Source organism: Sturnus vulgaris, chromosome 17, assembly GCF_052056855.1.
Source record: "Sturnus vulgaris isolate bStuVul1 chromosome 17, bStuVul1.hap1, whole genome shotgun sequence".
In the NCBI taxonomy this organism is placed as follows: Eukaryota; Metazoa; Chordata; class Aves; order Passeriformes; family Sturnidae; genus Sturnus; species Sturnus vulgaris.
The window spans coordinates 3842613-3865334 of NC_142259.1; the positions used below are offsets into that span (position 1 = coordinate 3842613).

A 22722-nucleotide genomic window follows, 5' to 3' on the forward strand; every position below is an offset into this window, starting at 1 on the left:
TAAAGCTTTCATTAGCTTGATGCATAATAAATCCAGTAGGACCTCATTTGCCTTTTTGCATGTATAAAATATATTAAAATGCTTTCTGAATGAGCATCTCACATGCATCTAGATCAGTTTAAGTCAGGAATAGATTAATCTCAGTATATTCAATGCATCTCCATGTTTTCCACACTCAGAGGGAATAAAAATCAGCTAAACCTACACAGAACCAATCTCTAGACCCATCCATCCATTGAAGGGACTGCAGATGTGTGTCTGGCTCAGTCTGCATGCACGGGGCACACATTTCTCTCTTTTGGGGATGTAGCTGAGGAGCAGACAAGAAGTGGAAGAGCAGGATGTTTGTCAGGTGGGAGTGCCCTGCCCTGGTGGCTGAGCGTGTCCAGGACGTTGCTCACGTGCTGTCAAATGCTCTGGAAAAAGCTCATTTGTGGCTGGCCTGTCATGAAGCCAAGGGGCAGTTGTGCTACAATATGATGTCTTTGGAGATTGCTGAATTTATGATCTTTGTTCAAGCCTGTGCCTAAAGGGCAGGATTTAGCCCATATGTTGTACATAAAGAGTTCAAAGAAAAGTACATGCAAGTGTTCAATTCGTCTGGCTTTTCTTCCACTGCAGCTGCATTGTACATTACTGGAGGTAGTCTTACAATCTATTTGCATTATATTCCACATAGAATGGCCTATAAAGAATGCAGTTGATGAATAAAATATAAGGTTTAGATGAAAAATAAATTCTCTATTTCTGTTCAACAAGTGTTGAGATTTCTCTGTGTTTTTGATGGGAGTTTTGACTTTTTAGTGCATCGGGGTCCTTTTCTCTGGGCTGTGCATAGTCCTGAGCTGACCTTGGTGCTGAACACTGGCGTGGTCCTTCCTGGTCCACATCACCACATTCCTGGGACTCCAGGGAGAGAGATAGCTGTGAGTTTATCAGGATGAGTAACATGCTGGGATATCCTACTCTTATTGCCTGATTAGTGTAGAGCCAGTCTCAAATTCTTACAGCAATTTTGGAGGGAGGCTGATGAAGAGAGGCCCAAAACAACAATCCATGAAAGCATTACCACACAGGAAAATCAACAATTCCTGACGTGCTGATTTGGATCTATGGATATGGATGAAAGCTTTACCCAGTTTAATCCTCCAAGGAATGGAAATATGATTTTAAGGCTATGGGCTGTGCCACCTACGCTGTCCTCATATTCATGATTTATCCCATACAGGAAGGAAAGGAACCTGTGTTTTCAGAGCTGACTAGAAACAAACTATATACTTTTACACAGTGCAGAAATTGCCTTCTCACTGATTATTCTCTGAAAAACCATCACAACTTCAAGTGAAAAGGCAGGAGAGATTGTCAAGAATGCTCATAGAATGTGGGAGGTGATAAGAGAAAATCCTACAGGGATTACACTTGAGTGCTACTGCTTTTTGACATCACTCTTTTCCCTTTATTTTATGTTGGCTGGTGAAGAAGTGGTCATCCCTGTTTCAAATTATATGTGTGACAAATGTGAGAAGAGAAATATATGTTGTGTGTGATGTCAGGTAATGTCCATAAAGCTTCCCTTAAAAATTTATTCAGTGTTCAAACTTTGAATTTCAGTTGTGAATAGAGAAATTAATCCCAAGGAGTGGTGCTGGTTATCAACAACTAGTTCACTTTTGTAGTTTTTGTATAAAATGACCCTGATTTACTGTTTCTTGCTTTACCAAAGTTACTCTTGCAATCTAGAAAAGTGGATAATTTACAGGCTTCTAAGCTTTTCCAGCTTAGGCCAAGTGGAATTTTCTACTGTGCTTCAGTGTTTCTGCCTGAAGGTCAAAACCATATATTTGGGACATCTGTAGAAATATTGGTAAATAATTGATGGATGTGGACGTGTATTTTATTTGTAGGGGTTACATAAACAGATCACAGGATCACAGAGTGATTCAAGCTGGCAGGGATCACAGAAGATCATCCAGTCCAATACAAAGATACTTTGCAAGGAAGAGTTTCTAGTTTCTCAGAGGATGCTGTGGTTGGAAAATAAACTGAATTGTGAAGTTATATCTTGTTATTGCAGAAACAAGGGTACAGCACGATGATATTTCTTTATTCTGTCATATCCCTTAAGAAGAGCTCTTATTCCTGTAGAAATCAGTGTTGGTGAAATAAAACCCCAGTGTTGGGTCTTTCACTGCTTTGGAGTAGTACTTAGGTATAATCAGTTTAGGGTCACATTATCCATCCCTCACTCACAGAGGAGTGCTTTGCTCTGTGGATAATCACAGCAATGATCAACAGGAATATCACTGATTTAGTGACCTGAGGAAGGCTGGCAGGATCTGCCATTTGCATTAATTACACCCTGATCCTGCTCTGGAAATAGCTGTACATGTCACAGGGCTCAGAAACTGCGTCAGTGACATCTTCACCAACTGATAATGCTTCCCATGCACTGTATTCATTTACAGGATTATAAACATGTATTGATAGAAAGCCCTCGAGTCCTGGCCCTGGTGCAGTTGGAATGATGCATTTAATCATTCATCACCTACACTGATAAATGCAGGCTTAATGATTTGAATAATAGCTCAGCATTGCACTGAGTGGCTTCCATTTGGAAAACTCTGTGTTGGAATAATCACCTGAGACCTCTGCAGAGCAGATATGGCACTACAGACTCCCTGTTATGGCTCCAGACTCTTGCCTGGGCAGCAGCTTTTTATCCCTGACATCCCAACATTAGATAATCTCTTCCCTCCTGCCCTCACAGGAGCTCTGCAAACCCACTGACAAAAGATAGAAATACCAATAGAAGACATATTTAAATTCTTTCTCAGCCCTTCACCATTTCAGAGTTTCCCCCTTACAGTAATTTCTGGGCTTGGACAGGGTTTTATACAACTCAGTTGCATAACAACCTTTCAGTGAACCATTAAATTGCTTACACATACAACAAATTTCTGTGACAGATGATGAAAATAAAAATTGAAAAAAGGCCTTCCTGAGAAAATTAAAGGAACTTATTGCCTCATTTAAAACTCCCAAATATCCTAATTAAGATGGAGCAAGACACACAGTGATAGTAGTATATGAATTCTGGCTTTTGAGTATAATTGTTAGGACGTTTTAAAGATACTTCCAGGAATATATTGGAATCTCTGGTCTCTCTTTTTCTACTAAATATAGCATTAATTCCAAATCAGCAAAGGTTACAAATGCTAATTACTGCAGTAGTAACACAGTACTCCAAGCATGTTAAGTGTATTCAAATGAAAAAGACTTTAAAATAAGAGAGATTTTTTTTGGTTCCTGACAATAAGAGAACAAATGCCTCGTTCTACAGTATTTCTAAATCTAATCTTAAAGTTTTTTCTTTCAAGAGTAGCTGTTTCCAATTTTTATGAGTATGCCTCTTTTATAGGTATTCATTAAGTCATATACAAAAAAGTCTCAAAACTGAGTCCAAACACAATTTATGAATATTTAAGAAATACTGAATGTTGTCGTCCTAATTTCACCTAATTTAAAACCTATTAATAAAGATTCCTCAAATGCCAATTTTTCTTCATTGTGAATGTCTCAGAGAGTCATTCTGATTCTATTTGAGGAGTTCTAAAATTAGCACTCAGCATTCTGATACACAGATTTTCTCATTATCGTTTTTTTTCTTGGAGAACAGGAAACAAAATCAAAACACTTTGGATTTTCAGGAGGTTACCTACCCAATTTTCACTAGTGACCCCTTCCTCAGTGAGGAAACAAGATTTTCAATATCCATGTATGCTCTGTGTGCCAAGTTTGTACTCTGTCAACTGCCCAAGCCATTACCTGGTAACTTTGACAATTTAATCTCTTTTTACTGGAACACTTATAAAGAAGTTGCACAATAAGGCATTGGAAGATGGAATGTTGGCCAGCTTCAGTGAAAGGAGTCACAATTTATTACCAGCAAAGACTGTCTTATATTTCAGCTATAATCCAAAGTTCTATGAATCTCATAAATAAATGAATGTCTTCTAACACAGAAATACATTGGCAGCTGAAATGTAAACGATTATCCAAAGCTACTGCCACATTCACAGAATTTTATATGAGACATTTGGGATGCTTTATAAAATTCACATACTTGAAGCACGTTTGCTAAGAAAATCTTGACTAAAACTTAGTTCCCACTAAGAAATGGAGAATTCCATACCATGGGGAATACAAAGTGTATGAATGAAGCCCAGATTCTAAAAGAGATACTTTAAAAAGACCTGTATTCACTGTAGAGATGATTTATTCCTGCAGTGTAAGTACCCAGAGGTGCTTCATATATGGAGGTGTAAAAATGAGAGTCCTGAGTCTCATGCAAAAAGGGAAGATTAAGTCTGAGTCCTGGTAAGGAGACAAAGTTTTATTGAAAAATCTGAAGTTAAGCTGTTCTAGAATTCTGGGGAAGTTTGCCCATCAGAGAGAGTACAAAGCATCAACTTCATCAAAATGTTTATTCATTTGTTAGTCCTGCATCCGAAGTTTCCTCCTGCCTTGGCTGCTGCTGTGGCTGTGACACAGCTCCTGCACTGGGTAACTTCTCTGGGCCTGAAGAGTGATGATTCATAGAAACTTCTGCACCCAGATAGATTTGTTTTTCACTTGCATTTAAGAAGCTTTTGCCAGATTTTCAAACTTGTGTGTCTAAATTTCAAGTATTTAGAAGCTTAACAATCGTGGGTTTAAAACTCAAAGAAGCCTGTTTGGCATAAGGCATCCCCCTGACAAATGAATCCTTTTAACCTTGTAAAGACTAAGTTCTTCAATATGTTTGGCAACTTTGCTTTAAGAGTCTTTAATTTTTAATAGAGATTTTTCCTAGTATTTTTATTTACATTTGAAGTTAGGCCTTTGGTTGTCATAGCTTTTTCTAGAATTTTAGTAAGAAGGAGGGAATGATTTTTGTGGTGAGGGATGGACATTGTATTTTTTTAAAATTAACTGCCACTGACATTAATTAAAAGACTCTCAAAGATAATAAGTTGTTGAAACAGTACTTCATTAAACTTATTCCCTAAAGTATCCCTTAGGGAATAAACAATGGGCTGTCCACTGAAGTCCTATTTATGGCTGAAAGCCTCTGTTTTACATATGTTCATTGAATTAAACCAAATCAATTTTATATTATCCATATGATTAGTGCACTTATTTCAGAAGAAGAAATTTACCTGAGCTTCAGTGAATCCTTTAGTCACTGCCTTAACTATTCTGGAAAATAAACGTGGGTGGTTGTAGATGATGCATAAGAAGACTCAATAAGAGAAAAAAACTGTTAATATCTATTTCCTGGGGAAAAAAAAAAGACTGTGATGTACTTTACATTTGTAAGATTTTATCGAAAATGTGTTAGATTTTCTCCCTGGGATTTGGCAGTTCTCTAGGAGGAGGTATGTTCAGGGCTCCAAAGTGGAATTGTTTGCCAGACCCTTTCAGGAATTACATGATCTAATACCTACAGAAACAGACAGTGCTCAGTTTACTTGAAAAATATTTTCTTTTAGAACAGAAAAATTTTTAACTTTGGAACATGGGTTTAATTTCCTGCATTTCAGTGTACCACAGATGTAATACAACAGTGCTCATTAGTAAGGACAAGGTATTACTGAGCAGTTAGTGAAATTTCAACAAAGAACTGTGAATATTGATTAAAGTGTACAAGAATTCCTGTACCGGTGGTTTTTGGCCAGTTCTGTACAGACACCTTGCAAGCAAAGATCTTCTAAACCACTTTGTTTTTCACTTGGATCTCATTTTCTGCATCATTGGCACAGAATACTTGCACAGAACAGTCATTGTGGTTTTAAGTCTGCTGTTGCCTTTGTGCAGGAAAGTCAGTATTTTTAAATATAGACGGTAATAATATGTTCCCACTGACAAAATAATGCAGGAGACCATTCTGAAATATGGCTCCTCTGGAAGCTGAGAGCAGTGCAGCTGTTCACTGAGTCCTCTCCTGTTTCTTTTAAATCCAGAGCATCTGCCTTCCAAAACACTTCAACATTAAGTCTCCCTAATGAAGGCATTTAGGATTGCAGGAAGGAAGGACTGTTTTCCTGCATTCTGGGAACCATGGCTAAGACTGGGTGGGGAATAATATGAAATGTAAATATTCTAGAAAAAAATAGTAAGGGAAGAGGCCAGGACAGGCTTTCACTACTGTAATTTGGGCTGGAATCTTTTCAAGCAGTGCTGGAGCAGTTTGCTGACAGTGCTACAAGACAAAATTGTCCTGGGAGAAAGGAATCACAGGTTTGATGTGGTAGCTGACCGAAAGTTACACTGGAGTTAGAGGCATTTTAATGGCAAAAACATCTCCGGTGTGTTTGTTTCTGGTGTTACACCAAGTCTAGAGCTCTGCTCCAGCATTTCCAATGAAATGTACTTGTTAAACAGCGATTTCCAGCTTCTGCTGCAGGAGAGAAAACGAGAAACTTTTGCAACAAAGAGAAGTTGATTTGCAGATTTTCATCTGGTTCTGCATTTAGAGAGCTGAGCCCAACTCTGAGCATTCCGTGGGCTTGCACTGTTGCACACAGTCACCATTAATGATCCCGGCGCAGGCAGTGCAGACATGATTTTCCTGGTTAAAATAGGAAATGCATTCATCTCTTTTACGTAATATACACAGACCTGGAGAGAGCCAAAAGGCTCCATCCTTGTGCTCCTGAGCAACTTGACAGAGAAAGTGAAGGAGTTTCAAGGGAGAGCAGTAACAGAGGGGGAAAGGAAAGAACCTTCTTCTTCCTCGGATTGAGCTGCTGCCTTCTGTGTGCTCCGAGCAACAGCAGCTCTTGGAGGTGAGTAGCAAGGGATAAAAGCAATGAATAGAAAAATGGATAAATACTTCCTTCCTGCTACAGATGCCTTATTTTCTTACACTGATCTGTTTGCTGGGAGTTTTAGCTGAGGTGAGTAGACATTAAAGCTTCGGATGTTTTAAATATATTTCTGAAGTTCTATATTGAGGGAATGCTGTGAGCTTTTAGCATGAAGGAATTAGGACTTCTTGGATATTTTGCTTGTGATAAAATATGCAAGAATGTGTTATTTCTGTGATCATTAGGAACAGAGGAAAAAAATTCCATTTGCTCTCTTTTACCTAAGCAAGTAGGATTGTTCTTTCATACTTTGGGCTCTGAAAATCATCCATTTCATAGCCAAGAATGTGTTCCCCAAACTGGGAAGTGGGGATGGTGCTGGCAGATCAATTGCATTAACTGTTACATGTGCTTATTTTAAGATCAATAGATGCACTTTTCCAATAGAGAGAGGGATTTATGCCTGCAGTTATGTTGCAGAGAAGCTGGAGGGAATGGGGACAGCAGACAAGGAATTTTTCTCACTGCAAGTGCCATAATACTCTTGAGTTTAGGAGTGTGTTGGATAGCTCGTTTCTTTCTTGGCACTGATGAGAAAAAGAGTTTTGCTAAAAAAATCCAACAGTGCAAGAAAATTTCTGTCTGGAAAACCTCCAAATCTGGTCAGGTAATCTAACAGTTGTCCAGCAAACCTCTGACTGCATTTTGCTGTTGTTTGGAGATGCAGAATGTTTTTATGCTACCTAGTACTTTAGATATCGATGTATATTCATTTTCAAACAACAGTTGAAAAATCAGAAAAGAAATGTATTCTTTTATAGACTATGAACTTTTTCAGCAATGTATATGAAAAACATATAGGAACATTCAGGAGATTCAGGAGATTCTTTTTTTTTTCCCCTATAAATTTGGATCTGCATTATGATTAAAATAAAGTGGCTGGTGAAATTAAATTCACATATTTAAAAAGAAGCCATCAATTCCCTTCCTCTCTCACTCTTCCTACACATTATTCATCTGCTATGTGAAAAGCTGTTCTGTGGCTTCCACACAAAAGCAAAGGGAAAAGAAAGCCAAAGATGTTTTAGTTAAATAACGATTATTTTCGGGATGCTTCTAAAGCACAAAACAAAATGTTCTCCAGATACTGTGAAAATACATAAGTAATTTCAGATAATCACATGTTATATACCAGAAAGCTGTTATGTTAAAAGCACATTGTTAAGATTTTAAAGGCAGGCACTAAAAACTTAGGAAGTGCCAGAATTATGGTTGCCTCTGCAATCTTCACTTGGTTTCTTGTGCATATGCATTGTGATGCAGCCTTAAAGTGCACATCACAAACATTTTTCTCCAGTAATCTGTGAGGGCAGAAGTTATTAATATATTCAGAAGCTTTTATGTAGTGCCTGTCACTACAGTACCTGCTGCACAAAAGCTCTGAGCAGCGTGGAGCTGGAGTGTCCACTTCACAGATTTGAGGGGTGTGCAGAGCATCAGAGAGAGATTTGAAAATGCTAATTTTGACTGCCTCACTTGAGACGTGTACCTATGATTTTCCAGAGCCATTAGATAAGGCAGCTCTTTACATGCTTAGAGAAGGATGTCTTACTGAATTCTGTTGTGGATTCTCAACTACCTGAAGATTTACATGTCAGCTGTACTGTGAAGATGAGCTCCTTGATGAAATGATTTATTCTTTCCCTCCTGGCAGTCTGGCAGGGGTAGGAGAAAGAATCCAGATCTCCAGGGCCTTCTCCATCTTTCCACAGTTCCCTGACCCATCCACAACTTTTGCAGCCAAGCCACCATACAATTTCTCAGGGAATGACTGTAGAATATTTTTTAAGATTATGCAGCTAACAGCAGGCATGTGAGAGCTCTAAGAAAGACTTCAGAATATCAATTAAAACAGCCCCACACTTTCTGCCACAGAGTTCAGCATCAGTGTTTTGTCAGCAGTTCTTCAGGCAGCAGAGCTGCTGCAGGAGTTACAGGGTGACAAACTGACCCAAAGGTGGAACCTTCACCAGCACCCATCAGGTATTTCCCAAAATAGAGAAATAGTGTCTGAAATCTTGGGTTCCATTTGAGGCTCTGGAGGACAGTGTGCTTTGAATCCAACTTGTTCCATTCTCTTAAGATCTCTCTAGCTGAATTTTGTCTCTCTTGAAATTTTGGCTCCAGATCTTTCTCTCTTTTGTATTTCTAATCCTGCATTTTACCATTCCAAGGCACAATTTTTCTTCTCTTAATTCTAGGTCTGGAGCAGAATTTTAGGATGTGCTTTGAAGGCCAAGCCAATCAAGAAGTTGTTTTGCCTTTAGATATTTGTTCCCTTCCCCACTTGTAGTCCATCATCCTGCACTCAGCTCCTTGACCTCAGTTTTGCCCACTCAGTGGTTTCTGAGGCAATGTTGTAAAGTAGCATTGAAATAACCCAGATTAAGAAAAACCTTTAAAAATAAGTTAAATAATGCACATTAAAGGGTTAAGGAGATTTTTGGTGTTTCTTTCTAAAGTGAGCCTAGAAAGAATATTTTAATCTACATTGAAATGAACAATATGGGGTTTTTGCCATTGGATTTTTAGTATTAGTCAATAGATTGAATCTGTAATGTGTAATTTCTAGTAGTAGCAGCCTTCATAGCATAATAACCTACAATGGCTATGCTGTAAGCATTAAATGTTGGACATAAGAGCATGCTATGAATGCTGCATGATTATTGATATTATGAGTGGTTAAATTATACTTGATTAATTTATGGAGCTCAAATCTTGTCCACCACCAAGCCCTTGTTTCTGCTGGAAATCTGGCACTATTTTGCAATTATAAAGCAACCCTGAGCTAACAGAATGTGATTTATGTAGTTTTTAATGGGTAGAAAATGAGTTGATTTATAGCAGACCTCATGGGGTAGTGTTATGGGATTTATTTCAGCATGGTTTTAGTAAAAAATGCCCAGTAAAACTTCAGACTTGTGTGACTGGAGCACTTTTCCTCACTCTCCTGGTGGTGTTTGAGATGAACAAACCTCAAATGAGAACAAATAAAGGATTTCCAGTTCTGCATTAGTGTTTTCCTGCTCTGTGGTTTTGACCTGAACACTCAACAGATTCGTGTGGTAAAGCAAAAGTGGAGTATGAAGCTCTTTGGAGGAAGAAATCTGCTTACCTGGGGAAATAGGAATGTTTTCCTTAATGAATGGCCATCAAATGAAATCTGATTAAGCACAGAAATTAGGAAAATCCCAAAGGCCTGTGTGGTGAACCGAATTAGATTCCTGTTTGATTTGTAGCACTCACTTTACCTTTACATTGCAGTTTGATTTTTCTGTTACTAATCGCAGAAAGGGATGTCTAGGAGAGGTAATTTTGCATGGTAGGATATTTTCCATCTTTTTTGGCATTTTTCAGTAAAGACTCTCAGTAAAGTAGCTGTAGGAAACCTAACAGTGAAACCTCTTAAAATAAACTGGATGAATGACTGATCTGATTTACACATTTCCTACTGTGACCAGAGAACTTTCTCATTGTTTCCAAGCATTGAAAAAAAATTTATATTTAAACATTTTTTTTAAAGTTATGGATTTTTTCATGGCACAAGAAACTTTGTTAATATTTCTAGTGTTTATGAAAGCACTTTCCTTTGATTTTTATTGTTTAACTTATTTTGTTCTGGAGAGTCCTGTGGCAGATCCTCAGTTGATGTAATCAGTAATAGATCAACAGATTTCATAAGAACTGGAACGATTTATAGCAGTGATAGTGAATCTGCCCTTGAAAAATTGTATTTGAAAGTGCTTAGTTGTCTGTAGTAGGAAAAACTTCTGTGGTTAGAAAACTGGATTAAAGAAAAGATCTGTTCTTTATTCAGTTCTTCAAAACTTTGGAAAATTCATTAAAATCTGTGCCATAGTCTGTTTTGTAAAGCTAGACTCACCTCCTTTAGAACATTTAAATTGCAATCTCTTAAAAAACATTCTTATTTATCAATTATTTTCTTGGTTGTTTTTCCATCTTATTTCCTGGAATTGTTATAGGGCTCCAAAAGTACTCTAAACCTGCCCTGCAGCTTTTACAACAATATTTTTTAAATTCTAAGAGGCAAGTTGCAAAAAAACCCCAAAATTCTTATTTGGCAGGACTGTAGAGCCCAACACTGCAGATGAGCCTGAGCCTTTTACAAACAGGGGCTGGTTTGCTGTGAGTAGTGATCACACAATAATCATGTTATGACAGAGATTTAAAACAAGAATGAAGATGTCAGAGCTACCTAGCAGTAAATGTAAATTTAATCTTAAGATAAAAGCATATCAAATATACCCAAGTGGCTTATTGCCAGAGATGCTAATTAGAAAAAGATGGATTATGCAAAGCCATTTGTTCCAAGTGGTTCTTCAGGGACCAGGTTAAGGAGGAGTTTCCCCTGTGTGGTTTGGTCTTGTTTACAGAGGTTGTTAATATTTGCAAGACCATCTTGGTGAAAAAAAAGTATGTCAAGTGAATAAAAGAGACTTGGAATTTTCAGGTTTTAGTGGGAAAAAAGACTATAAGGAAAAGCTGTAAATTGCAGAAGAATATCAATGGTAGAAGGTTTCCCTCTTACAGCCTGGATCCTTGTCAAGACAAGAGGGATAATTTTGGACACAGTAAACAACTGCTTTATCAAAGATCAGTTTTGGGACCCACAAGAAATGAATTCTGAATTTCATCTTGAGTGGTGCTCAGGGCTCAGTTCAGAAGAGTTGAAGGAATAAGAGCCAAAATACAGTTTTATTTGGGGGGGGGGGGGATAGGAGGTCCAATGCATCCAGGTGCTTAATTTCTAGGAAAAGGCCCATGTAAAAATGAGGTGATCAGGAAAAAAGAGAAAGCCCTAAAATAAAGTCCAGAAAGCAAGATGCCTACAAAATGAATTAAGTTGATAAAAACATACTCTGTTTGAAACACAGGTGAAAAATATGCCCATAACTCAAAATAAAACTGTCATAAAACACAATGAATGGCAATGGGAAAACTAAGGACATACTGCAGGGAAAGGGCTGGTTTTCAAAAATAAAGTTTGCCAGGATGAATAGAGCAGGATCACCTTAGGAACTCTGGACTTTCTCCTTTTCCCCTCCCAAGCATAAAATGATGCTCCTGTCACAGGGAAGGATCCTCCTGCCAAAGCAACTGCCAGCAATGTCCTCTCTGTTAAACACACATCCATCCATTATCCCAGGACTCCAGCACACACTGCAAGTGGTAATCGTACCTTTCAAAGTAAATTAAATTCCTTGTATCCCTTTCACTCAAGGAGGATAAATGAAACCCAGAGGGAAGGGAAAGGTTGCTCAAGGCCACCAGGCAAGTCAGTGGTAGGACTGTACAAAGAAAAAAATCAACAGATCTTCCAGGTTTGGGATATCTTGACCCATGCACAAGACATTCTTTCTGAAAAATGACACTAGAAATGTAAATAGTGTCCAATATATTGATATCTGCCTGAAAAACACCACACTGAAGCATAAATACCATAAAATTTGGGGTTAAATCCTGAGTGACAACACTGGCTGTGTGAGAAGCTCTCTAAAATAATATCTAATTAATCATGAATTTGCTATTGTGCAGGAAGTGGAACTGTATGAGTTTATAAATAGTGTACATAGATCTCCCTAGCTGGATGACAGGATTACTGCTGTGAAATTTTTGCAAATCTTTGAAATCCTGCAAAAGGAGGCATCAGGCAGCAGAGAAAGGGATGACAAAGAGAGGAGGAGCTTGGGGAGAGGCAGAAATATGAGACTGGCCCTATTAACAGAAAGCTGGATTTCAACCTGCAAATACACGTTTAAAAAACTGCAAATGTGATATCCCATTATTTAAATAGGTGGTACCACGATCCCTCCTCTAACTGTGCTACCTTCAAAGATATTTCAGTTTTAATAGATTATGTGACATTTAAAAATCCAAGTGTGGAGAGAGTTACTAATATATTTAGACTGGGGAGCTTCACTTTGGTCATCTCTGCCTCCAGCTTCCTCTTAAAACATTTAATGGAGCTTCATTCCTCTTGGCTTCTCTGAAGTGGGGACTTTAATTTATTTATGCTGATGAGGAACTTTTCAATATCCTCTTCCCCTCCTGTCACCATTACAGAGAAGAGAGCAATGATTTTTGAAGGAAACTGTTTTTTATCTAGAACATGCAAAATTAAACAGATACTGGAAAATGCAGCATAATTCAGGCTCACAGCACTTTCAAGACCTAGTTAAAGAATACCTGTTAATGGATTAATTTTTCATGCTCCACATATGCAGAGAAATGTATTTAGGGGAATATATAGGCCTACAATATAAAATCAATTTAAGAAGTATTGTGATGAAATGGTAGAAGTTGATGAAAGGACTGATTTGTTTGAATATCCCATGATTTGTTAATTGTACAGCAAATTCCTGACTTCACCCCTTGTGCAGTGGTTGAAGAGGAGAATGCCACACGTGGCTAGTCTGGCAGTTATTGTAATGAATTCAGCCAGCCCTCTCTGCACCTTCTGCTTCTGGTTAATCTAGTTTATATAATTTGGCTACCAAGTATTCCTTTAAAACTAAAGCAAAGGTCAGGATTCTTACACATGAAGGATGGGTCTCTCCATCCCATCTTCCACTGAGGCTGCTTGTGCCAACTTTCTCCAGCTTTGTGCACCAAATGCCTTCAGATATATTCCCTGGTCCTTCCTTGTTCTTTAAATCTTTCTATAAAAAGTTCATCTCCCTCCCCCAAAAATCTCAAGATTTTCTTAGAAGTCATGTAACTTAAATTAAACCTTGGGCTGTTGAGCCCTTATGACTCACTTTACCAAGCTCTGCTGAATAACCATGTGAGCCAGAAAATTTAATTAATTTCTGTTGTCTCTCTGCAAAATCTATTAATGCTTTTCAAGAAGGAATAAGCTCTGTCACTCACAGAAAACTGAGCTATCAGACCCTAATGTTATTTTTGCAGCACTTTATTTTATGCCAAAATTAGATCTCAGTCTCTTACAAGATTATCCAGGAATGATCACCAGGCACCACTACCTCTGCAGCCCTTGGGAAGATGGACAGATACATCCACGTATCAGACTTTCACAATGTAAATTTCTGATTTTCACTTTTAGAGAATAAGCCTTGAAAATATGATCCATGTGAACTCTACTGGTTCAAAAACCAGATGGCCAAGGAGATCCATCCCTTTCTCTTGCCCCTCTCTCACTGTAAGGAAAATAAAAAAAGAAAAAAGGGGATATATGCAATTTTCAAGAGGATGTAATTCACACACCTGGGAATGGTAATAAAGCCAAAGGAGTGTTTCTCTCCCCATGTCTGCAAGCCAAAAGTCTTCTCCCTTGTTTTCAGTGCCAGAGAAATAAAACTGGGTCTATTTTATGGCACAAGCACAGTGCCCCATGAAGACTTTCCCTGGTGTTAAGTTACGCCTGCACTGCCACTGGAAGTCAGCTAAAAACACTGCCCAAATTAGAGAAAAGCAGCGGGATCCTCTCACCTCTCCCTTTACTTTAGATAATGAGAACTTTCCCCAGTTTTTCTTATTTTTTCTTCTTTGGAAGATGAAAGATAGGTGACAATTCCTTTTCAATATAGGATTTAACAATCATCTGGAAGGTGCTAAATGCAATAATCCAGAGAAATTAGCACAGTAAAACCCAATTAAAATGGGACAGAACTGCAGTGATCTGCAAATCCAGAGGAGGCAATTTATGCCAAACTACACATCAGATTATTTTCTTCTGAGCGTAGAATTGCACAGCAGCTTCCCAAATACCATTATCAATGGCAGTTACTGTTATTTGCACATGTGTCAAGACACAAATATTTCTGTCATTCCATAACTGCTGAAACACTGTTGGATGCTTATCTCACTGGGCTAATTTTTTGGGGGGGTAGTTCATGATTCCTTATTCAGAATTCATAACGGAAGGTGACACACCCCTGAATAACATTTAGATTTTTAGGGACCATCTGCAGATAGGGGCTAATACAAAAATTGCCCACAGTTCATCTGTATCCTGGTCTACAGAGTTCTCAGTTCTCTCTCAGCTGTGAATGGAGCTGGAGTCATAAGCAAACCATGAAATAGCTCTTCCCCCACTCTGAAAGACAGAGCCCAGAGAGGGGGGAAAATCCCAGGAAATTTGCATTGAACATTGCTGAAGATTCAAAATAGCATTTCAAAGATGCTTGTGAAATCTTTCAAATGAAATATTGAACAGGGGTCTAAAAATGAACTCTGGTAATTCAAAGTAAGCAGCATAGAAAGAAAATTGGTATTTTAAGAAGAGAAAGGAACCGTTTACTTTTTCTATTTCTGCTCATTAAAAATCTGATTAAATTGATAAGGTGAGATAAGGAGACCAGATATCATTTATTTCACTGAAGAAAGCCAGTCAGCATCAGATTTGACTTCAAACTAAATTCCCCTGTAGCTGTGCATCCTGCTAGGGCTTGGTTTTATTAAATGTCGTGCTAGAAACTATCACTTTGCTCTGTTTGTAGGAAGTAGCTGCTGGTGCCATTCCATCTGTGGCTCAACCCTCATTAGCCTCTGCTCTCATTTTCTACAAAGATTAATCTATTCTGAGAATTATGGCAAGAAATTCTGCTTATGCAGCGAGGTCTCGTTGTGGAATTGCGAGCCCTGTGAAGTTGTCCTTCTGTCTGCATGGAGTGCGAGGGCAGGGAGTCAAGGAGGGGATGATTAACTGGAGGCGTGGATTGGCAATCCCGGGCTCTGCTTGTGGAGCTGAGTGGTTCCACATCAGAACAGCCCAAGCCCACAGCCATTACATGATTCATACCTCCAGCTGTGGCAGCTATAGCTCAAATTAGGTCGAAATATGCACATACTTCGTGTACAGCTGCACGCTACAATCATTGAAAATATTTTCCTGTGGCAGTCAGTGCAGTCATTCTGTACAGCATTCAGGTTTGGTAAAAAAACCAAACAGTTACATTATCCATTTGTGCACCCTCAGAGCTCACAACCTCTGAATTCTACCGTGTTCAGAGCAAGGCAAGCTATCATATCAGAGGACAACTCTGGGGAACTTCCTCAGCCTGTGACAGCCAGACAGAATTTGCTGGGCTAAAGGATTTAGCTAAAGAAGCTGAAAGGCAGAGTTCTGCAACAACATTCATAGGTGAAGTTTGTCTTTCCAGCACTGGATCAACCTGACTCAGGCCACACTACACATTTTAGCTTTTCTCCTCTGGAAAACACTTGGGTATGTAATTACAAAACAGGATTATGTAAGACTCAGCTGTTATGTTGAAATAACAACTGGAGAACATGACACTAATACATGATACTAAGCTACTTCATGTGTGCTTTTTATTCTTAATGACTCTAGAGTGCCCAGGTTAGTTTGTAGAACAAGATGTCAAGGACCACTCTAATTAAGAATTTGTGTCTTCACAGCTCTAGTGGCTTTCCAGTTGCCATGGTAAAATTTATTTACTGAATGCCAAAGAGCATCGTGGAAGAAGAAAGTTGTTTTCCTTCTAAACGATCAAAACATAAGTTAAACCTGCCTTTAGGCTGGCTCAGCATATCCTGAAGCCACCCTGGAATGCTTTCAACAAATAAGAAAAGTTTGCAATTTGGAACACGAACGTTTGGGGTTTTTTTCAGCTGGCTTTGCCAGTTTTGGCTTGGGAGATGTCAAAGCTTTTCACTTTTAATGTTGCCTAAATACAAAGTAGCACTGCCCTTCTCCTCTTGCCCTTCTGCCTGCTCTGCGGGCCAGGGGTGGGGAAACAAAAACCAAAAAAAAGAGCAAACAAAAGAATCAGAGGAAAGAAAAACCAGGAGAGATGAAGAGACCCAAAGAATTCTTTAATAGGAGCTGCAGTGAACTCTTGTTTGCAGCCCTTTCATGTGCATTTAAGCACTCGAGCATTATAAATATGAACATATAAGACAGCACTGTAATAGATGCCAAAATCTAACTTCTACCTCATGCCTTATCTTGTTTTATTTGAAAGTCACCATGCATGCTGCTCGGATGTATGAGCTGCATTGTTGAGGAGGGGTTAGGGACAGCCTGGCTGAGCGAGGCTGGCTGAGCCCTGGGTTCTGCTGGGGAGCTGGGCTGGGTTTACAAATCTCTGGTGCTGACTGTGCCACCTTAAAATCAAGCTCCCAAACACTCTCTCACTCTGACCTCTACAAGAAGCAGCTATTTTGTGATCAAATCCATATTATCAGCAGACTCCTTGATGGTGTTTTTTTGAGATTTCCAACATGTAGTTACATAATACAATGTGTAATGCTGCATGTATACGTATATATGGTATATATATCATACATAGATACAGACTGCAGAATAGCTACTGAACTTGTGGTGCATAAGCCAAAAGCCCAAAGCCAAGAAGAGCAAATGTGATGGAAGGGCATCTGTTTGCTCTGGAAACAGAGCTGTTCTGCATCCTGCTTGTGGGCTGCAGCTGCACAGGTCACGCCCTGCAAAAATCCTCCCCTCGCTGTTCTTGTGGCAGGAGCTGCTGAGAGCTGAGGTCACTGGGCACAGTGAAGTGCACAGGGGCTGAAGCCACCATGGGATGTCTCGTTTTTGCCACCCTGAGCTCAGGGCTGGGGCACAGGCAGGGATGTTCCTTTAGTTTCCCATCACCTGGCACCACCAGGCTGTGCCATGGTACGAGAGGCTGATGTTGACACCAGATCTGTGCACGAGGGCTTCAACAGCAGGACAGGCTTCCTGCAGAGCAGGCATGGGCAAATGACCATATTTCTGTCAAATCAGCCAGAGCTGGGATACACTTTGTGCCAGCTCTGTGCTTTTATGCCAGATTGATGCCAACTGGGGGATGACAGACAATTCTTGATACAGCATAAAGTGCAAGTGGTGCAGAGAAATGATACCTGATCCAGCAAAAAGCTTACAGGAACAATGTAGACTAATCAATGTATTTTAAACAATCTAAGAGGGCAGAATGTATTTCTACTGGATCTGCCCTTTGTACCATTGGGATTGTGGTAATTTTGATCTGTTACTGGATGCCCTAAAACTCAATTTATTGGGCACCAACCCAAGAGTCTGTAAACCAAGACCTGCTTGGCATGTCTGTATCTTCTAAGGGAAGAAGATACATTTTCTTGTGGAAGAAAAGTTGTATTAGGGGGTCTGAGCTGTTGTTTCTAATTCCATTCCATACATACATCATGGAAGTACATAATTCCTCCCACCCAGCACCCTGCTAATGGGGAATGGTTAGCTCTCCATTTTGGAGCTCTCAACCATGCAGATGGTGCAGAGATAGAACTGGGTTGGGGTTACTCAGAGATCTCTAGCACAGTGTTCACTTTACAAATACTTTGCCTCCATTTCCTTATAAAACCAAGAACAAAGTCCAAAGAAGTATTTGATTTTCAGCTTTAAGCCTTCTATTCAGGTTTCACTGTGTTTATTGTGAATCACATGTTTTGGACAACTCTATGTTTTTGTGGATATGATCTGTGCATGATCCCACCAGGAAGGCACAAGACACATAACTCTCATAACTCTGGAGTGAATCCCTAGAATGGCACCTGAATGCTGGGTCAGCATGTGAAGGAAATTATCAAGTGCCAGCACATGTCCAGGAAGTAAAGCCTAATGGATCAGGTGCCTGGAAGCAGGATATGAGCTATTCAGTATAAAATGTCCCTTCAAACTCTTGGGGAGGTGTTCTGCTTGCTGATTTATTGTGACAGGAATTCTCCTCCTTTGCCCACATGAAATGTCATCCCAGCTCTGGTATCAATTTCATCCCTCTGCAGGAAGATCACGGGGACAGAGCAACACCTGCTCTGCTCATCTTGAGGCTTCTGGGGTAGCTTCAGGCTTGGCTGAGCAGCACCTGGGGAGGTTCTGCTGCTGCATTAGCTCTGCCTGGTTTTGGGCAGGAAGGAAAACCTGTGGTTTTCAGGGCTGTCAGTCTGGGATCCCCCACTTTGCTTCCCCCAGCACTAAGGGACAAGCTGGGGTGTAGCCATGAGATGTAACTGTGTGGAGAAATGATGCCTTGTCTACCACCCTGCCTTCTTTCCAAAAAAATGTGTGCATTTTAAAGCCACTATCTGAACTCATCATCTGAAGGCTGTACTGATACCCAGATGGCAGAATCATAATTTTTTTTCTTTCAAGCTTTTCCCCAGTAGCTTTAAATAGAAGAATAAATTTTCCATGGAGAAAGAATCTTCTATTAATAGCATTAGATCATTTCAGCATTTGAAAGGAAGAAATTAGTTGAGGTTTTTTATAGTTTTTTTTAATACTTTCTAAAATATTATAAGTTCTTTTATTGTGCAGGCAAGAGTGTCCGCCTTCGGAGTTTTAATTACTAGGGGGAAAAAATTCTCCAAGTTCAAAAAACAAATATAGTGAATAAGGTTATGTGAAGTGACTTAAAATAAACATCTTCAAACAATCTGGCCCTATGTGTCAGTTCTCTCTCATGCTTTCATAATCTCATTCCATTGTTGAAATAGATTTACACAGATTGCAGAGGAGGCCTGAAGTCGATTGAAAAGATTTCTGCTTATCCAGTGCACTGAATTGCCAATCAGAGGTGATGTTCTGGGGAGCAGACTCAATAAATTCCTCACTGTATTTTCTCATAACTGAGAAAATTTAGCCAGTTCCACTCCTATGATCACACATTCTGAGATCTCTCCTCATTCATTAAAGAAAATGAGAGGAAAACAAGCTGCAGGCTTCGCTGCCTTTTCCAGATAAACTTTGTTATTTTATGTAAAACACTGGGATATTCCGAGTGGCAAAGAGCTTTATACACAGCTTCACTTAAAAGCAAAAACATAAAACATGTTTTGTTCTGTAGTCACCGAAATTCCAGTCATTTATAGCAATGAATGGGCAATGTCAAAGGAACATATGGTATTTTTAACTCTGCTTCATTACCCAATGTTGTAAATGAACCCTGAATACTTGTAATGTCTAAAAGCTTTCTTGGAGAAGAAAGGCTTTTCCTGCATAGTCTTGATTAAAGTCAGACTGCTCCTGTGCAGAGGCTCAGCAAACTGCACTGAGCAGGGAGGGGAGGCTGCAGGATGAGCAGGCAGGCCTGAACAGGGGTGAAATGACAGCAAAAGCAGGGCTGTGAAAGCAGAATGGGTGTAGAGAAGGGGAGGAAGGGTAGCCCAGTGAGAAAGGGAAGAGTCTCTGATAGGGAGATGTGATTTCAGTATGACCAACTCCTTGGTGATGGGCAGGAATTTAAGACTGAATCTCTGTGTTAGAGGCAGATAAACTCCAGCCAACAGGACTGAGCCAGGGCACTCTAAGGCACAATCACACAGGCCTAGAAATGCTGTAGAGCTGATGGGCACATTTGATACCAAGAGCATCTGTTAATGTTTCACAACATCTCTTTACTGTTGTGTGTTTGCTCTTTGAATCCGTTTGACCCCACAGTGAATTTGGTTTATGATTAAGTTGACCTTTTTTTCTTTTTCCTCTCACTGCACAAAATCCTTGACCTGGTTTGCTGTGCCCTGCTCAGTCCAGACGTGAACCAAAGGAAGAGGGGTCTGGTTTGTTCTCAGTAAGTTGTGGCATTTCAGAATGAAAGATGGTTTTCTGCCATGAGCTTCCCCCATTGTTTCTAAATATTTCACAGGCAGCTTCAAACAGATTTAGTTTGGATGTAACTTCGACTGTACAGGAATGCATTGGATGAACTGATCTTAGAATGGTGTGGATCAGCATGGCAAGCACTGAACACCCTCCCAGTTCTTATAAAAACCTGTGGATTTCAGAGTTTCTTGGAACATCACAGAACCAAATCCAAATTGTGCCTAGACCAGTGAAATTCAATACTATCATTACACAAAACAATCCACAAAGTCAACAGCAGTCTGAAATCTCTGCAAATGCTGGAGAACAATTACATGAATTTCAAGACAGTTGTATGGAAATCCTCAGATACCTTTGTTGTTATTACACTTATAAATAATCTCTTTTTGCAGCTAAGATATTGTCACTTCCTCTGTTGGCTCCCATGGAGGTTTCTAGCACAAGGAAGCTTTCAGGAGATTTTTGTGGCTTTTTAGTGGTATCCCCCAAAACACAGAGAGGCTCCCTCCTGAGGAAGCAGTTCTTACAATATTGTGGGGGGTTCTTGTTTCCAGCTCTCTGTGACTCATGCAGGCAGCTGAGAACACAGTTAAAATATGAGTGCTGAAAAGAAACTGAGAAGAGGGAGTAGTTATTCCACTTCTCTTTCTCTTGGAAGAACTAAAACATACATAAATTTAGGTCAGACAGGGTAAAAATATTCCATGCTGGTTTTCCTTCCAAGCTGTTTGGGCTTTGTGAGACATAAAAACAGGCCCAGGATATGGTTGAAATGAACAAGACTATTATTTACTTATTTAACAAAAACCTCATGCATTGAAACAGAAATTCAGTTCATATTCTGTGGTGCTTATAAAATGATAGTTTTGTCACAGAGCTGGTTATCCCTTTTGTGTAAAAAGTAATAAATTAAGAACTAAAAAAATAGGAGAAGAAAACAAGAAAAGAAAGTCAAATATTCTTGCTGATGAAAGGCAAATGTTGGAAAAACACTCATTAGAGGTTTCTGTCTCAAAAACATGTCCCGAATGAAAATCAAGAGCTGGAAACCAAGGAGTTTTCTGGGACTGTTGGTTTAAAAAAATGTGAATTTAAAACTTGCGGCCAGTAAAATTAACAAAATTTGTACCAAGAGAGAACCTCCTGTCATGCTTTAGTTTGGGAAATGGTTGTTTACATTTTGTTCTTTTGCATAAGCCCTGACCAGAAGAACAGAAGTGCAATTGTGCTCCCTGAACACTTCTCAAAACTGTAGATTCTCCACATTTTCTTTTCTTTTTTTTCTTTTCTACATTATAAATCTAATCTCTAAACACAGAACTGGAGTAATCTTACCTGAGCCTTTGCTCAGCAGTGTGTGTACATGGGGCACAGTGCAGAGAGGGTTTGGTATCCCAGGGCACTCCGAGGCTGCTCCACCTCCACCCTGCTGGCCCCAGCCCCTGAGTTTCCTTGGCAAAGCCATGGGAGGATTTTGAGTGGGAGGATTTTGAGTGGGAAAATCTTGTGCAACTCAGAGTTGCTCCATCCTGTCCTGTTTGATCCACAGGCTGGTCCAGGAGGAGCAGGACAATGCCTGATGCATCAGCCACAGGGTGACACTTAGGGGAACCTGTCAGCACTTAAAAGGGAGATGTGGGGAACTTTTACCAGTAGATTTCTAAAATTTATCTATATAAAAGCCATTTCTCAGCAGTTATCATGTATATTTTAGTTTAGCTCCTGGCATTTTTTGACCCTGCTTTGAATATGTTTCTTCCTCTGTGTATTTCCATTTGAGGTTTAACTACTGCAGTCATTAAACATCCTGCTTGTCCAAACTACTGCCTAATAGTCCTGGAGATTTTAACCATCTGCAGATATATTGCTGAGGTTTATTCTGTGGCTGTTGCAGTTGTTGGAAGCAGTACCACCTCACCAGCCCACAAGCTTTCTTCTTGAAAATAACCTGAATTTAAAGTAGTCTTTACAAGGTATCTCTCCTGTTCTTTCAAATCTAACCATTTCAATAAACAGTGATGATGTCTTTTCTAAAATGTTTTTAGCAAAAATTCTCTAGTTTACATGGAAAGAAGGTTTTATGAACTAAAAAATGAATACAAAGCTCAGTTGTTACACTGAACTGCAAGAATACTGACTCCAGTTAATAAAACCAGTACAACTCTTGTTAAATGCAGGGTCCTTTCTCCACTAAATTCAGTGCAAGAAAAGCTGAAAGAAACTCATCCTTCTGTG

The 22722-nt window shown here is 39.4% G+C and overlaps 1 protein-coding gene across 5 annotated transcripts in view; it reads left to right on the top strand.

Moving 5' to 3' along the window:
• Positions 1 to 22722, top strand: part of PHACTR3 (phosphatase and actin regulator 3) — a 100436-nt gene that overhangs the window by 21005 nt on the left and 56709 nt on the right. For 2 of the 5 annotated variants that reach the window (XM_088175204.1, XM_088175205.1), the window contains exon 1: positions 6180 to 6827. The exons of 2 other annotated variants lie outside the window; for them this stretch is intronic. The gene's annotated coding sequence lies outside the window, so the exon portion shown is untranslated. Of the gene's footprint in view, positions 1 to 6179; positions 6939 to 22722 lie in introns of those variants that run through there. One more of the 5 variants, XM_088175206.1, reaches the window with a different exon arrangement.